The 14,776-nt window shown below is 36.7% G+C and overlaps 1 pseudogene; it reads left to right on the forward strand.

Moving 5' to 3' along the window:
• Positions 1 to 2,339: 2,339 nt before the first annotated feature.
• LOC138836722 (U6 spliceosomal RNA) lies at positions 2,340 to 2,439 on the forward strand (annotated as a pseudogene).
• Positions 2,440 to 14,776: the final 12,337 nt, after the last annotated feature.

A 14,776-nucleotide genomic window follows, 5' to 3' on the forward strand; every position in this document is an offset into this window, starting at 1 on the left:
TCTCTCATCAGTACCCATATTCAAAACTTAAAGTCATATTTTTAACTATGTTAGACAGATAAGGAAAATATAAAACAACACATGATAAAACAACTATTAGTGACTTTTAAAAATGTACCTTTTTATGTGATAAAATTTACTTTATTAGCTAATATTTGGGTTTGAAATATGGGAGGCTGATCTATTTAACACATTTCTGGAAGGCACCTACTGAACAACACAAATGGTGGGGAGTACTATTTCTACACTTTGATGAATGGTTGAATTTGTTTGCTATTGGTGCTGGGTACGTAAATCAACTCTATTGTAACTAGCTCCCTACACTTGAAATCATTGTACTGTCACTATCATCTACTTGTCAAGTGCTATTTTGGCAAATGTGATTTTAAATAGTTTATTTGAAAATGAATATACTTTCAGGAGATTAAATATTGGTTATCTTTGGTTTGAGAAGGACAACATTTATATATACTACAGAACCTCATTTTACTGAAGTACCAGTGTTTTGAAGCACTAAGGATCTTCTCAATTAATGTTTTTCTAAATTATATTTGACCTCTAAATCAAGTACTCCTAGCCTTGGTAGGCCACTTATGGATCTATCATTACAAAAACTATTTTTTGGCTTCACTAAAATCTTTCGTTAATCATTAGGAGAGGGGTATTAAAAATAATCTTGTTCATTTGTAATTTTGTTGACTCATATGGGCTGATCATCTGTAAATTGAAAGTTTGAATTATAGTACGTTCTCTCAGATTTTGTGATCTCATCTTTCATTTAAACTTGCCTTGCATTTCACAATTGAATTCTGCTAAATCTTGTAAGGAACTGGGGTCCTGAAATATTATAGGAAATGAGAAATTGAGATGTCTTCAATTATTTTCTGTTGGCATGTTGCATGGGCCTATGTGAGAAGTCTTGCCCTTGTTATCTGATGATACAGATAACTAGGAACTGGTATCCTCGGATCCGTGGGTCCTTCAAAAGAATAATAGCTTTTAGACATCATATCAGCAAAATTTGGGTATAAATCAGTAAGAATGCTTCAGAAATATGGAGAAAAACACTTTGGGACCAGCGAGTTAAAACAAAAAACAGAGCATCAGAGTAAAATCCGTTATAGATTAGCAAAAAACACTACTGTTATTTTACCATGTGAATTCAGAAGATCACGAACACATAGAACGTATCACAAGTTCATACCGAAGATATTGCATTGATACTTTTTATATTCTAATATATATCCTAAATCTAATTATTTATATTCCATTCTATTTATCAGAATAAGTGTCAATATATTTGTCAAATTATCAATTCTAGTAATATTCACTGTGTGAAATTTAAAATCAGCACATACTTTATATTTATAAATATAAAATATATAAGTATATATAATATAAAAATTGTTTTGCATTGTTGTGTTGTGGTTAGGGAATCAAAGGCAACTCTGTTTCAAAGTATTCTTCCATTATCTCTACCTCAGTGTTTGGTAGAGTTAGACTTAAAGCTTTACCATTTGTAGATTTACAGCCTAGAGGCAAGAGGAAACACTGTGATTAAAACATTACCAATTTAAGGCCTAATATCGAGGAGAAACATATGGACTTTTCCAGGAGCTATGGAAATATTTGGTGATAGAGAGTCAGTAGTGTAAGTTCCTGCCTGGTTGGATGATAGACAGACCAGGACAGCAGGTAATCTTGCATATGAAAATTTTTTCACCTTCTTGGCTTTAGCTACTTTTGAAATGATAAGTATAATAAACAGTTATATTTTGATAAAATACCTTCTGTTCTGAACAATTCTGTCTGAACTGTTCATCTCTCTATGATCCCTTGTAACTAAGATTAGTTTTGTTCCAGTAAGACAAGCTATGCTGTCAGGGTAAGATATTCTGGTTGGTCTGTTCCTACAAGGGAGAAGGGTAAAGGTTCAGGTAGACATTTGTCCCAGCAAGACCTTATTTTGGAAATTTTAAGCTGCAGAAGTTTAGAAGTAGCTCTCAAGCAAGGCTTACTTTGAATCCATTAGCTCTACAAAGCTAACTCAGTTGATAAATAAGTACTTGAAAAGCCATCACCTTTGGACTTAGCTTTAAAGGCTTCAAAGTATGATCAAATTTAAAATGAAAATGACAAAATAGTCATTGACAAATAAATTGTAAATATGAGCAATCGGTCAAATGATATAAGCTTTTCCACTATACACAGAATTTTAGAGAAATAAGATCAATCGCATTTTAAGGAACAATAAGTGTTCCTTGTTACAAATAGGCAACCATGGATATATGCCTGTATAAAGATTGCATCATTAAGTACTTAAATTTAGAGGGTACTTCATGCTTCAGCAGCAGGTCTACCCAAATTACAATAATACAGAGATTAACATGGCACTTGCACAAGGATTATATGAAAATTTGTGAAGTATTCTATAGTTTTCATTCTTCTGATGCAAGAAATATAAAAACAGTTATTAAAAAGTTGATTACAAAAATACAAGTGTAACAATACATGTAATTCATAGAATTAAAGGTTAGTTTGACATCAGTGTATTAAATCTTCACCTTAGAAAGGCCTTTACATAGCATAACCTTTACAAAACTGAAATTACATAACACTGTCATGTTATCCCAAATAAATAAAATAATATAAAGACCTAGGAAAAAAAAGGAATCTTAAACTTCTTCTATATGGAATGCAATCTGAAAGGACACATTTATTAATAAAACTATACATTATTTAAGAATGTAGAATTCAAAGTATTATATCTAGGAGCGAATGAAATAGATTATGGATATTGTACAAACATAGATATACTTTTTTCACAAAAGCACCATTTCAACAGATAAGTTAAAATTATTTCTGATTAAAAAATCACAAACTATGCAGAAATCATTATAGATTTATACAAAAAACTCTTGAATGCATTTTGACATCAGAGTCAGGCAATTCACTTGGAAGAATACCATGGAATCCATGAATTTTTAAAGTAAGATATTGCTGTTGCTTTTTATTGTGAAAAAATTTGCAGGGCCACAAAGGATGGACTGGCATTTTTGAAATTTAAGAAACTTAACCAAACCATTACGACTTATGAGAACAATTTGTACAGCCTTCCAGAACTTCAAAGAGGTAGTGATACATACTTATCCTTTTGGCAATATTAAATGCAGTTTCTTCCAAGCTGTTCTTCAAACCTGGTTTGATATAATGGTTCAACAGAGTATCTTTTCGATTTCTATTCCCAGCAGCAACATGCAAGGAGGACAAGAGGCCTATAATTTGGGGATTGGTATCTGCCACTCTGGTATTATTCCACATATGAGCACTGTGCAGGGGTGTCAGCCATTCAGAGTTATTGCATGAATATCTGCCTTGAGCTACCAACTCATGGACAATGTCTAAATGTCCACTCTAGGCATCCATATGAAGAGGGGTATACTCATCCTCATCCCTAGTATTCATCTAGGTGGCCTTTTTGGAAAGTAGTCTTCACACCATAGTAAACGGATTAATTTCGCCATCCCAAAGAAGAAATTTGCTTGGATCCTACTTCATTTTTTTCTTGAAATTGATACCATTCCTCACTTTTTCATCTTGTTCCTTGTCTGAACATGAGGACCCTTGGTGTCTTCATGTGCAGCTTATTCTAGGAATGAGAAAATAGGAAACAATGCAGCCTTTGTAAATGATTTGGGAAATATCATGTTATAGTGTAAGAGAACTCACTATTCGACATATGGGCTTTAAGAGCTTTCTAGTAGCTTTCTAATGTTGGTATCCAACATTAGAAAAATGTATAATGCAGTAGTAAAATAGAAGTCCTTGGTATGACTACCTAAATTCTTCCTTTTTTAAAGACACTTGTTTTCATCTAAAAATAGGCCTGTCTATTGCCTTCAAGTGATTTTGATGATTGAAGATGCTTAATGAGAAGTCAAAGTGTATTAGTAGTCATTTACTATCAATTAAATTTAACTTTTTCTTCTTGGAAAATATAATGATCAAAGCAATAGTTCAGAATCAGCAAGCAATAGTTCAGAATCATGCTTCAAGTGCAAGTGAATCACCAGTAAGTAATCCTCGATTCCATTTTCCACAAAGTTTTGTCACAGATACAATCTGCCTGCCTTCTGTAGCTGCTTTCCTAGCCTGGACCTATTCCTTCATTGTACAGGAAAAGTGTGATTCAACTGATTTCAGTCAGATCTGTTAGTAGAATTATCAAGTATTTAGATTCTTTTTTTAAATTAGTTGTGGGGCCTGAACTCGGCCTGGGCACTCTCCTTTAGCTCTTCAAATCAAGACAAGTGCTCTACAACTTGAGCCACAGAACCACTTCTGGATTTTTCTGTTTATGTGGTGCTGTTCTGGGAAATGGCAGAGCAGAAAGTAAAATGATGAAACTAAAATATAAAAGCAAAATAAATTAGGATAATTATGGAGCAACCATATTGTCTATGAGAACCATGAAAGAGAAAGAGGAAAAGAGATACATATGTGAAATGACATAGCTAGCCACAAAATCCATGCATCTAATCAATTTACAGAGCAAACAATTATTTTTATTTTTTTTAATTTTATTTTATTTTATTTGAGAACATACTGTACAGAGGGCCTACAATTACATGGGCAGCATAATGCATACATTTCTTACCAAGCATTGCAGCCTCCTCCTTTGTTTACCCTTCACCTCCCTTCTCTGCCTCCCCCATCCCCCCCACCCAATTATACCCCCCTCCCCCACCCACACCGACATTGTAAAGCTGGTTTTGACATGACATTTTGTACTTCTCATTGTTGCAACAGGTCCACCTGAATCCTTAAACGACTTTTTTGTCCCCATCTCCTCCACATGTTTTACTGACATCAAATATAGTGAAAGCGGGAGTTACACTGTGGGGGAGGGACATACAAAGCAACAAAGAAATAATCTTATAAATGCGTTAGAAACATATGCATGAAAGAAACGTAAATATTAAAATACATATTTAAGGGTTCATTTTCCTATCATCACATTATCTGAGCTTTTCCGCTTGACTCATACCTATACTATATATTGCAAATAAGGGAAACCATGGGACCTATGCTTCTTTGGGCCTGGCTTAATTCACTTAATATAATTTTTTCCAAACCTTTCCATTTCCTAACAAATGGGAAAATGTCATTCTTTCTGACGGAGGCATAGAATTCCATTGTGTATATATACCACATTTTCTTGATCCATTCATCTACTGAGGGACATCTGGGTTGGTTCCATATCTTAGCTATGGTAAATAATGCTGCAATAAACATAGTTGTGCTGGTAGCTTTAGTGTGGTCTTGTTTGTAAACATTTGGGTAAATGCCCAAAAGTGGGATTGCTGGATCATAGGGGAGATCTATGTGAAGACTTTTGAGGAACCTCCATACTGTTTTCCAAAGTGGTTGAACAAGTTTACATTCCCACCAACAATGAAGTAAGGTTCCTTTCTGTCCACATCCCCTCCAGCATCTGTTGTTGTTAGAGTTCTTGATTTTTGCTGTTCTAACTGGAGTGAGGTGATATCTCAATGTTGTTTTGATTTGCATTTCTTTTATGGCTAGGGATGTTGAACATTTCTTCATGTGTCTATTGGCCATTCTTCTTGATTCTTCAGAGAAGCTTCTCTTTAAGTCTTTCGCCCACTTATTTATTGGGCAGTTGTTTCTTTGAGGATTTGTTGTTGGGTGGTTTAATTTTTTGAGTTCCAAGTATATTTTAGATATGAGACCCTTGTCCGTTGTATTGATAGTAAAGATCTTCTCCCAATCGGTGGGCTTTCTATTGATCTTGCCAGCTATGTCATTTGCCCTGCAGAAGCTCTGCAATCTTATGCAATCCCATTTGTCCAACCTTTCTTTGATTTGTTGTGCTTCCGGGTCTCTATTCAGAAAATTTCGGCCTGAGCCAAGGAGACCTAGGGTTTCTCCTATTCCATCCTGTAATGTTTTCAGAGTGTCTGCTTTGAGTTCAAGGTCTTTGATCAATTTGGAGTTGATTCTGGTGCAGGGTGATATATAAGGATCTAGCTTTAGTTTTCTACATGTAGTTAACCAATTTTGCCAGCACCATTTACTGAAGAGGCTGTCTTTCTTTCATTCTATTGTTTTAGCTCCCTTATCGAAGATTAGATGGCTCTAGGTCTGTAGGTTTATTTATGGGTTTTCAATTCTATTCCATTGGTCCTGAGGTCTGTTGTTATGCCAATACCAAGGTGTTGTGATTACTATGGCTTTATAGTAGAGTTTGAAATTTGGTATTGATATTCCATCAGCAGTGTTCTTTCCGTTGAGGAGCGTTTTTGCTATTCGGGGTCTTTTATTGTTCCATATGAATTTTTGGATTGCCTCGTCTATTTCCTTGAAGAATGAGGGTGGAATTTTGATAGGTATCGCGTTGAATTTGTAGATAGCCTTGGAAAGTATTGCCATTTTCACGATGTTAATCTTGCCAATCCAGGAGCATGTTGGGTTTTGCCATTTTTTAAGTTCTGTGTTGATTTCCTTTTTCAAGATTTTAAAGTTTTCATCATAGAGGTCCTTCACTTCTTTGGTTAAGTTAATTCCTAGGTATTTTATTTTTTGTGGGGCTATTACAAATGGAGTTGCTTTCCTAATTTCAGCCACACTTTTCTCATTGTTGGCATACAGAAAAGCCATTGATTTTTGGGGGTTAATTTTATAACCTGCTACTTTGCCAAAGTTTTGAATCAACTTGAGTAATTTGGGATTGGAGTCTATGGGATTCTTTAAATACAAGATCATGTCATCTGCAAAGAGGGAGAGTTTTATTTCTTCTTTCCCTATTTGGATCCCCTTTATGTCTGCATCTTGTCTTATTGCTGTAGCTAGGCATTCTAATACTAGATTGAATAGAAGTGGAGACAGTGGGCATCCTTGTCTTGTTCCTGAGTTAAGAGGAAATGGCTTTAGTTTTTCACCATTGAGTATAATGCTGGCTGTAGGTTTGTCAAATACAGCCTTTATTGTATTGAGGAATGTTCCATGGATTCCTAATTTTTCCAAAACCTTCATCATAAAGGGGTGTTGGATCTTGTCAAATGCTTTTTCTGCATGTATTGAGATAACCATGTGGTTCTTATTCTTGCTCCTGTTGATGTGATGAATAATATTAATTGATTTGCGTATATTGAACCACATTTGCATCCCTGAAATGAATCCTGTTTGATCATGGTGTATGATTTTTTGGATGAATTGTTGAAGTCGATTGGCCAAAATTTTGTTGACAAGTTTTGCATCAATGTTCATCAAAGAAATGGGTCTATAGTTTTCTTTCTTTGATGAGTCCCTGCCTGGTTTTGTGATGAGGGTTATGATGGCTTCATAGAATGTGTTCGGTAGTGAGCTTTTTCTTTCAATTTCATTGAAGAGTTGGAGGAGTATTGGTGTGAGATCTGCTTTGAAGGCCTTATAAAATTCGGCTGTAAAACCATCTGGTCCGGGACTTTTCTTAGCTGGGAGGTCTCTTATTGCTGTTTCTATTTCAATGCTTGATATGGGCCTATTAAGCTGGTTTAACTCATCTTGGTTTAGTTTTGGCATCTCAAGATTTCTTAGGAAAAGTTCCATTTCTGTCAAGTTCTCAAACTTATTAGCATAAAGTTTTGAGAAGTATTCTCTTATAATGTTCTGAATCTTGGTTGTTTCCGTAGTGATGTTTCCATTCTCATCTCTGAGTTTATTAATTTGTGTGTGTTCTCTCCTTTTTCTGATAAGGTTTGCTAAGGGTCTGTCAATTTTGTTAAGTTTTTCGAAGAACCAACTCTTTGTTTTGTTGATTCTTTCTATAGTTTTTTTGGATTCTAATTCATTTACTTCTGATTTAATTTTGATTATTTCTTTCCGTCTACTGGATAGGGGTTTATCTTGCTGCTCTTTTTCAAGGAGGTTTAGATGTGTCATTAAATTGTTAGTTTCAGATCTCTCCAATTTGTTGATGTAGGAGCTCAGAGCTATAAACTTGCCTCTGAGTACTGCCTTTGCTGTGTCCCAGAGGAGCTGGTAATTTGTGTGTTCATTTTTGTTGAATATCATGAACCTTTGAATTTTTAATCTCTCCCGTGACCCACTCATGATTCAGCAGTGTGTTGTTCATCCTCCATGTGATACCGGACTTTCTTTGGTGGCTTTTGGTGTTGAGTTCTAATTTTATTCCCTTGTGGTCAGAGAGAATGCAAGGTATAACTTCAATGTTTCTGAATTTAGACAAGTTTGCTTTGTGGCCTAAAATGTGGTCTATTTTAGAAAACGTTCCATGTGCTGCTGAGAAGAACGTGTATTCTGATGCTGCTGGGTGAAATGTTCGGTAAATGTCTGTTAAGTCTAGTTGATCTATGCAGCTGTTTAGATCTGCGGTTTCTCTGTTGAGTTTTTGCCAAGTTGATCTATCTAGTGGGGAGAGTGGTGTGTTAAAATCCCCAACAATTAATGTCTTTGGATCTATATGGGATTTGAGGGAAAGTAGTGTTTCTTTGATAAATTTGGGTGCTCCATTGTTTGGCGAATAGATATTTAGAATTGTAATATCCTCCTGAAGGAGAGATCCTTTAATTAGTATGTAGCGACCTTCTTTATCTCTACTCACGAATTTTAATTTGAAGTCTATTTTATCTGATATTAGGATTGCAACTCCCGCCTGTTTATGAGGGCTGTTTGTTTGGTAGATTTTGTTCCAGCCTTTAACCTTGAAAATGTGTTTGTTTTTACGGGCAAGATGTGACTCCTGCAGGCAGCAGATAGAAGGGTCTTGTTTTTTAATCCAACTAGACAGTCTATGTCGCTTAATTGGAGAGTTCAGTCAGTTAAGGTTAAGAGATAGGACTGAGAGGTATTTGGGAGTTCCTGCCATGTTATCCACCTTCTTGGGGGCTGTGAAAACTGGGTTCTTCCTAAGGTTCTTGGATTCTCAGTTTGTGTGCAGTTTCTTGGCCTTTATTGCGGTCTTGTTGGTTTTCTATGTGTAGGACATCTTTAAGAATCTTTTGCAGGGCTGGTTTGGTGGAGATGTATTGTTTCAATTTTTCTTTGCTATGGAAGGTTTTTTTGGCCTTCAGTTATGAAGGAGAGTTTAGCTGGGTACAGTATTCTTGGTTGATAGTTGTTTGTTTTTAGGGCATGGCATACGTCATTCCAGGCTCTTCTTGCTTTGATTGTCTCTGCTGAGAAATCTGAGGTGATTCTAATTGGTTTTCCTTTATAGGTGATTAACCTTTTCTCCTTGACAGCTTTAAGGATCTTTTCCTTGGTCTGGGTTGATCCTGTGTGGATTATAATGTGACGGTGGGATGTCCTATTCTGGTCTAGTCTATTTGGGGTTCTAAAAGCTTCTTGTATCTGAATAGGCCTATCTTTTTGTATGTTTGGGAAGTTCTCTGCTAGGATCCTGTTAAATAAATTTCCTAGACCATGAACTTGTGTTTCTAGGTGCTCCTCTACACCCATTATCCTTAGATTGGGCCTTCTGATGGTGTCTTCCAGGTGTTGAATAGACCTATCATATTTCTTGGACTTGTCTTGGATGGTTGTATATACTTTCTCTATAATATCTAGGCTGTCTTCAATCCCTGAGATTTGATCTTCTGCATGGTCTAACCTGCTGTCAAGACTCTCTACTTTTTTTTTTATCTCTTTTCCTTCTAATTGGTCAGCTTTGATGACTTCAAGTTCTTTGTTGAAGCTCTGTTTTAGGTCTTGTATGAATTTCTTTACTTCCTTAATTTGGTGTTCATTGTTTGTTCTCAAATCACTTAGTTGATTGGTTATGGTTTCTTTGGACTCCCATTCCTTCTGTTGGGTTCCATTCAGCATTCCCTTTGTGGTCTCCCTGACTTCCTTCAGCTCTTTGTTAATGGATTCCATGAATGCCTTTAGTAATCTTTGTGTATTCTCTACCTGGTCTCTCAATTCCTGAATTACTCTTTGATTAGCTTCCTCCTGTCTGTGGGATTCCTGCAGTTCTCTTTCTTCCCGTTCGTGGGATTCCTGCAGTTCTCTTTGAGTGTTCTCTGCCTGCTGACGCCATTCCTCCCTTTCTCTTTGAGTATTCTCAAGTTGTTCACGCAAATTCTGCATCAGTTTTTGAGTAGCTTCCTCACACTTGTGATATTCCTGTATAAACTTCTGGCATACCTCCTCTCTCTCCCTATCACGCTCATACAGAGTCCTTTGTACATTGTCAAACTTCTCATTTATCATGTTTGCTATTAGTGTTTGTAGAGCTATTTGGGAACTCTCCTCTGGATTATTCTTTATCTGTTCTAATCCCTGATTATCAAGATTGGGAATTGAGATACCCGAATTTGCCATTTTTCTTGTGTTTTTCCGGCTTACTTGGCCCATTTGAGATGAAGATTGTACCAGTTTTGTGCTAGAACACTATCTTAAGGCAACCATCAACCAAAGTTTGCATTTGTACAGTCAATAGTCTACAGATACAATCTAGTTCAACAGATACATCTATTCAACATCAAACAACTATATGTTAAAGGACTTCGAACCGCAGAAAAGAATTTGGAAAACCAGAAATTATTAGGATTAGGGAGAGATGTGGGTAAAAAATAGGAATAGATTGGTGTGGGGAGGCACAGGGAGAGTTAACTATGTCCTAATCACAATGCAGGAAATGGGTTGGGTAGGATGCAAGTAGAGAGAGAGAGAAAAAGAAGAGACGGAAAGGGGAATAAAGAGAGACCAGAAAAAAAATAGAAACGTAAAAATTAATGTTATTATAGAGGTTAAAAGACCGTCTATTTAGAGAGAAATGTGAATATGTTCAGAGAAGGGGAGGGACATAGAGGAGATGTGAAAAATTTAAGGATGGGAAAGGGAGAAGAAAAGATCAGAAGTTCAGTAGAGCTAGATAAAAAACAAAAAGATAATTAAGAAAGAAAGAAAAAGAGAAAGAAGACAAGAAAAGAAAGGAAAACGCTCATTCACGTATTCCTAAAATAAAAATTATAAGATGAAAAAAAAAAGTTACTGGAAAACGATTATTTTTTCAGAAGAGGCAAAAATTAAAGATTAATAAAAGTTTTAGAAGGGAAAATAAAATATATATATATGGTAACAAAAAACAAAAACTAAGCAAAAAAAAAGAAAAGAAGAAGAAGAAGAAGAAAAAAAAAGTCTTTTGATTTTTTTTTTTGGGGGGGGAGGAGTGGGAAGAATCCTGTATCTCCCTTTTGTCTGTAACCAGTCTCTTGTTGGAGTCTCTGGTCAGCTTGAGGTCCTGTGGCTTGATTGGTTTCTTAAGTCGGTTGGTTGGAAGAGGCAGAAAAATGCTCTGCTTTACCCAAGATTTTGAGATCCCCCTCCCAGGTTAGTTTTCTGGGAGGGTGATCTGCTTTGAGAATCACAAAAGAGGGGGATGTGGTGGTGAGGCTAGGTTCTGGGTAGGGTTGAGGTCTTTCAACAAACAGTAGCTTTTCCCTGGTGCTATTTTGTGATAAAGCTCACAGCGCCCAGCCTGGAGCCATTCTCAGGGTTTCTGTTTTTCAATTGATTGTGGTGGCTGCTAGAGGGAGGGGTAGCCTCTGGCTCTGGTTACCCAGTGAGGCAAGGCACTCCAATGGCTGGCGCCTGAGCTGGGTGACTTTTCCCTGGATGGAGCTGAGTCTGGCAGGTCACTTTGCCGTTAAGTTCTTGTGACCTGCTAAATGACTCGTTTTATTCCAAGGCCTGAGCTGGAGCTAGCAGCTCCTCCGAGCTTTGTTGGTATCCAAGATGGAGATCTCCGGTGCTAGGGGGGATGGCTGCCCTTCCCTCCTCTGCTCCCTGAGGAGTGAGGACGTCGGGCTTGTACTCACGCTGAGTCTTGGATCCTGGGTCGTCTCTGGTCTGCAAACAGCAGGATGAAGACGTCCGCTCCTTGTAGGTTCTTGTTTGTGTTGAGTAGATTCCGCTCGTCCGCTGCGTCTGGCTCCTTCGTCCCCGACTCTGTGTGTCTCAGGTATGACCCCGCGGCAGTGGTCGCCGCCGCGACCCTGCCGCCGCAGCGGCAGCTGATGCGTTTACTTGGCTTCCCCTCTGTTGTCTAACTCTCTGTCCTGTGATGGCACACTTGGTGTGATTCTCTGGCTTAGGACTGTTCACTGGAACTCTAAAACTGCTTTCTATGCGAGAGCTTGTTCAGATTCCAGCTTCTCCTCCGCCATCTTCCCGGAACCAGTTTTTTTATTTTTTAAAAGAGATGGAAATAGAATTTATGTATTTACTTGAAATTAGTAAATACATTTTTAGTCGCCTACGTAAAGAGACATAGCTTTGACCAAATTACAGGCAAGAATCTTAATCCTTGGGCTGGGAAGGTGGCTCAGTGGTAGAGTGTTTGTCTTGCAGCTTACTACAGTGTGGAGAGTACTTTCCAAAAAGGCCACTTATATGAATAGTAGGGATGAGGATGAGTATACCCCTCTTCATCGCGAAGCCTAGAGTGGACACCTAGACATTGCCCATGAGTTGGTATCTCAAGGCAGATATTCATGCAATAACTGTGAATGGCTGGACAACGCTGCACAGTGCTTATATGTGGAACATATTGCAACAGCACACACACACACACACACACACACACACACACACACACGCACATATACACACACAACATCAGATTTCTTCTTAAGTATTTTTTGTGTATGGTCTTAAGAAGAAATTTACATTACTAACTTGAATTTCTGACAGGACAATATCATCACTGTACATCTTGCTTCTATGCTCTCATTTTTAAATTACTATCTAAGTATGTGCATTACATATGTACAGGAAAAATTAAGAGCCACACGGGTGGCTCAGGTCTTTAATCCTACCTAATCAGAAAGACGAAATCTGATGACTGTGCTTTGAAACCAGACAAAAAAGTCCATTAGATTCTGGTTTGAAAGTAACCAGCAAAAGCTAGAAATGGAGCTGTAGTATAAGCAGTAAAATGCTAGCATTGAGAAAACTAAAACAAAAACATAACAAATTCTGGGACAGAGCCAAGCCTTGAGTTCAAGCTCCAGTATTGGCACCAAACTAATGAAGGATGAATAAATGAATGAACTAAAAATAAATTAAGTGGTCACATGTGGAGAGACAGGTAAAATGTAACAACCGTGGTGATTAGATTATGTATTATTTTGTAATAAGTCAAATTATCATTTTTCCTAATCACTAATATTTTAATTGAACTTTTATGTACAATAAACCTGAATTTGGCATTCATGTATATGTGTGTGTACATGTGCGCACATGTGTGTGTGTGTGTGTGTGTGTGTGTGTGCGGTTTCAATGTTGCTTTCCAATGTGGACAGAGTGAGGCTGAAAAGAGCTATGTTGCAATATTGTTATTTATCAGTGTTCCGTCCTGTCATTTCAGTGGAACCACCCTTCTGTACATTTTATTTGTCAAATAATAACATCATTATAATCAAAGCATTTACAGCATTAAGTTAGATAAAAGAGATCACTTTCAGCTCTTAGTATATGCTAGGAAAGAAGATACACATATAATTAGGTAGTAAGTTATTGCTGTAAGATGACTGTCAGTACAAAATATGTATTTGACCTCTTAAATTGGATATACTTTTAAGATATACTCACAGAGTAATTTTGACCAACTTGACCAAATAGGTATTACTGTCCGGTTATTCCTGTGAAACTCAAGGTGGATAAACTCTTTCCGGATTTCTGTTGAAAATAACTGTCTTGGTAAGATTGTATCTATTCACACTAAAATAATAAACCCCGTATTTTTTAGGTTTGAATATCCCATCATATTGACTGAAAATCAGTATTGTGGATATGTTTGTTAGATATACATTGCAAAAACAAACAAAAATCATGTGTCACCTCCAGATTGTGGATGCATTTGAAGTTGTATTATACATACGAAGGTTTCTTCATTAATAGTACTTTTGTGGGAGTAAATATCACAACTTTAACAAATAAGGCTTTTTGAATATCCTTTCCAATGTAAATAACATCCCAGAGCAAGTCTTGCAATTTCTGAAAACCCTTTGAATATTTTAGTGTTATTTCAGTTCATTGACTATACAGCTAAAGACATTTCTGAAATAAACATTGTTAAAATCTGAAAATATAAGTGGGTATATAGCCTTTTTATGCATCATTTTATGAAAAGCCAGTTTCTATGAAAATAAAAGATATAGAATAAAAGAATGGAAGTCAATAGTGTGAGCTAATTATTAGTATACATTTATTTTCTATTAGCAAAGTCCTTTGAATGTATATGATGAAGTTAAATTATGGCCTTCGTGACACTATGCTTCAGTTATTTTTAGAATGTTTGTAGTTATAAGAGTGAATTTGTAGTATAAATAAATGTCTTTGAAAATTATTACGATTAATCTTGTGTTTTGTTTCCTACTCCCAAGAAAATGAGTTATTTTCAAGTGTTAACAGTTTACAATTGAATCTTCAGTATCATAAGAAATTTTGAACAAATATAGTAGTATTGATATCTTTTTTTCGGGGGTGGGGGAGTCTGGTAGTGGGGCCTGAACTCTGGGCCTGGGCGCTCTCCCTCAGCTCTTCAGTTCAAGGCTAGCGGTCTTCCACTTGAGCCACAGCACCACTTGCGGTTTTTTTCTTTTTGGTTATGTGGTGCTGAGGAATCGAACCCAGGGCTTCATGCATGCAAGGCAAGCGCTCTACCACTGAGCCACCTTCCCAGCCCTTAATGTCTTTTTAAACCAATTGTATTCACAAGTTGGAGAGGCTTTAATTCATGCTTAGG

This window comes from Dipodomys merriami, unplaced genomic scaffold (assembly GCF_024711535.1).
Source record: "Dipodomys merriami isolate MVZ:Mamm:240054 unplaced genomic scaffold, mDipMer1.0.p SCAF_255, whole genome shotgun sequence".
Taxonomy (NCBI): Eukaryota; Metazoa; Chordata; class Mammalia; order Rodentia; family Heteromyidae; genus Dipodomys; species Dipodomys merriami.